A 3,905-nucleotide genomic window follows, 5' to 3' on the forward strand; every position below is an offset into this window, starting at 1 on the left:
ACTTGACCTGTGGAGAGAATCAAGAAAAAATATACCAAAAAACAATCGTCCTGGACGGTTTTGCGCAGTGGTTGGAATGTTGGCCCATGGACTGAAGGGTCTGGGTTTAATTCCCAGTCAAGGGCATTTACCTTGTTTTCGGGTTCAATCCCCGGCCCCATTTGGGGAGCAAGTGAAAGGTAACCAATGGATGTGTCTTTCTCACGTCATGTTTCTCTCTCCTCTCTCTCCCCCCTCCCCCCTCCCTTCCACTCTCTCTAAAAAAAATCAATGGCAAAAATATCCTCACTCCCCCAGTGAGGATTAAAAAATAATAAAATGAAAAAACTAATCAACTATGACCCCAGTCATAAGCTTTAAGCCAGTTCATACAAAAGAACAACCAGAACAGCTCCTGATTATTAGGCTACAAAAAATGTCCTTCTGCATGTCCTTCAATTGAACAAGGACATACATTTAACCACAGGGATCTGTGTAAGTAGCATACTCAGTTTAGTCAGTTTCTAGAGTGCTATTTACTTTCTTCCTTACATAGATGTTTCATCACTGTGGTTGTTTTCTTTGCTGGTTTCTTTTTCTTTTTCTCCTCCTTTGTTGGTTTTGTTTTTCTTCTCTGTTGGCTCCTTTCTCTTGTTCTTTGTCCTAAACACTGGTGTAAACTGCTTTATGGCCTTCCTGGTTCTCAGCAATTTCAATGGCAGAGATGGTGTTTTCCTCAGTGTCACCTTGAGAACAACCCAGTTGCAGCAAAGTACCATAGTTGAAGTCTTCTATTACCCCCTCAAATTTCAAACAGAATGGTCTCCACTTTTCTTTAGCTGATACTGATTTGAGTTCTTCTGGGTCCAAATATTCTCAAAATTTTTCTGAAATTCAGAATAGATTTGATCATCCACTTTAGTGAGTTTCAGGAACTATGGGTCAACTGATGAAATCAGCTTGTTGTAGACTTGAGCATGCTGCATTGCTGTCATGGCACACGCCATCTCAGTATCAAGTGGCTTTTTAGTTCTGCTAGTTGCCTCCATGTTGCAGCTAACCTTGATGACTGTTTTTGAGAAATACTGGCCAGATGTATTGTAGGCTGCCCCTCTACTGGAATTTGTGTGTTTTTCTCGTGATTAGACAGGGGAACTGGGTTTTTGGGAGAAAGATCACAGAAATCAATGCCATTTTCATCATATGTCAATGGTATATACTATCAACATAATGACTATTGATATTGACTTTGATCACCTGGTTAAAGTAGTGTTTGTTAGGATTCTCCAGGTTACAGCTATTCTTCCCTGTCTGTTCCCCTTCCCCTTTCCAGGCTGTACTCTTTGGAAGGAAGTGACTAGGCATGGCCCATACTTAAGGAGTGAAGATGTATGCTTAGGGTGGAGTATCTACATAATTTATTTAAATTCTTCTGTATAGGACATTTGTCTCTACTGCATTTATTAATTTATGCATTTATTTATATCAGTATGGACTCATGGGTATTTATTTTATACTTTGGGTTAAATTCTTCTGTATAGGACATTTGTCTCTATTGCATTTATTAATTTATGCAGTCATTTATTTATATCAGTATGGACTCATGGGTATTTATTTTATACTTTGGGTTATAATACAATATTTTATTTCTTTTGTTCAAATTATTCCAGCTTGGCTTTGTTTCCATTGGGAACTCTTTCACTTGGCACCTGTGTTCCTTTGATGTAACCCCAGAAATTTTTTCTTTTTTAGCATTTCCTTTCTTTCTGGTATTGTAAGATGCTTCAGGCTCATAGTGTATATTTCCTGCCTAGTTCTAGAATTGGCCAATTTCCAAGGAACCCTTTTATTGGAGAATGGTATTAGAAGCCAAAATCTTGGTGCTAGATGTGCTCATTTCTACTGGAGTGTTTCTTTTAGGCCATTATTGGCCAATTTCCAAGGACCCCCGAGCTTAACCAATGGTATTAGAAGCCAAAATCTTGGTGCTAGATGTGCTCATTTCTACTGGAGTGTTTCTTTTAGGCCATTTCAGCTGACAGAGCAAGGAAATGTATGTGTTTACTAACCTGTGTATGTATCTATAAATATTTCTATATTAACCATCTGTATCTATTAAATTAAAAATGAGTTTCTACTGATGTCTCCAACTCTAATCCATTACTCAATTGACCCTTTTTGTTGTAAAGTTCCATGACTTAACAAATGCATGTTATCATGTATCCATTATTGTATCATATAGAATAGTTTCACCACTCTAAAATACCCTGTACTTCATCTATTCATCTCTTCCCCAAGCCCCTTGCTACCACTGACCTTTTTACTCTCTCATAGTTTCCCCTTTTCCAGATTTGTCGTATTTTTTGAATCATACATGTAATATATAACCTTTTTAAACAGACTTCTTTCACTTAGCAATCTGCATTTTAGATTCCTCCATGGCTTTTTGTGGTTTGATAGCTCATTCCTTCTCTTTGCTGAGTAATATCCTCTGTAATAAAACCCTAATATGCAAATTGACTGACCGGTCGCTATGATGTGCACTGACCACCAGGGGGCAGATGCTCAAAGCAGGAGCTGCCCCCAGCCCACAGGCCCCCACCAGCGGCAGAGGTGGGAGGTGGGACTGGGGAGCAGGTGGCGCCAGGCCGCCAGCCAAGGTGGGTGCCAGCAGGGGCCCCCCTGAACACCCCACCAGTCACTCCGCAGAGAGAGGCGACCAGTGGCAGCAGCAGGGGGCAGGGCTGGTGAGCGGGCAGTGCTAGGCCAGCCAAGGTGGGTGTGAGTGGGGAGCCCCAATTGCCTGCTGGTTGCCCCATAGATTGGCCCTGATAGCTGGCCAGGCCTAGGAACCCTACCTGTGCACGAATTTCATACACTAGGCCTGTAGTCTATTATAAGGGCAGGAAAATAACTAGTCTTTTAAAATATGGTTCAGTGCCTTTGGCTCAGAACTGCTTTATCTTTTTTTTTTTTTTTTTTTAATCCTTGCCCGAGGATATTTTCCATTGATTTTTATTTTTATTTTTATTTATTTATTTTTTTGTGATTACTTACATATTAGTTATATTTCTACAATCTTACTTTATATGTCTCATTTACTATGTTTTTTACCTCCACCATGTTTTATTTTTTTATTTTATTCTTCTTTGCTGGAATGGTTAATTTTTTTCTTTCTTTTGCCATCAGTAGTTTACAAATTATCCATTGTAACACACATATGTTAATGGCTATGCCTCATTTATGAACACATAAAAACAGCTTTGTTGTGACATAATTGATACATTTAAGATATACAACTTGTTAAATTTTGCAAAAATTTAAAGTATACAATTTGTTGTTTGACATAGTTTTACACCTGTGAAGCATCAACCCAGTCAAGATAATGAACTTAGTCATCACCCCAAAAAGTTGTTTTATGTTTCTTTGTAATCCTACCCCCAAATGCTGGCAGGATGTGAACATGTGAGGGTGAATGTACAGGCAGGTGAGGCAGAGGCAGTGCAAAGGGGTGGTGCTAGGGCGGAGGTGCCTGAGAAATGCCAGGCCAAAATTTAGATGAGAAACAGCTAGCATGTTTTTGGTGCCTGTTCCTCTCCCCATCTGAGCAAAACAGAAGTCCAGGACTGCTGGGGTCCAACCCCAGCAGGTCCAGGGGTCCCCAAAGGTGTGGACGGAGTCGGCGAAGAAGGAATGACATGAAGGCAGTGTTCAGTTCATTAACAGAGTTGGGTTCTCTAGCCAGGATCTCCAGCCAAGTTCTGTAGCCATGTTCTCTTGCTAGGTTCTCCAGCCAGGGTTTCCAGATTCTCCAGCCAGGTTCGGTCACCAGGTTCTGTAGCCAGGTTCTCCAGCCAGGTTCTATCCAGGTTCTTTTGCCATGTTCTGTCTAGGTTCTCTAGCCAAGTTCTGTAGCCAGGTTCTGA

At 40.6% G+C, this 3,905-nt stretch overlaps 1 pseudogene; it reads right to left on the reverse strand.

The window, feature by feature from the left end:
* Positions 1-527: 527 nt before the first annotated feature.
* On the reverse strand, positions 528-1,028 carry LOC106727744 (annotated as a pseudogene).
* Positions 1,029-3,905: the final 2,877 nt, after the last annotated feature.

This window comes from Myotis brandtii, unplaced genomic scaffold, assembly GCF_000412655.1.
Source record: "Myotis brandtii unplaced genomic scaffold, ASM41265v1 scaffold471, whole genome shotgun sequence".
Taxonomy (NCBI): domain Eukaryota; kingdom Metazoa; phylum Chordata; class Mammalia; order Chiroptera; family Vespertilionidae; genus Myotis; species Myotis brandtii.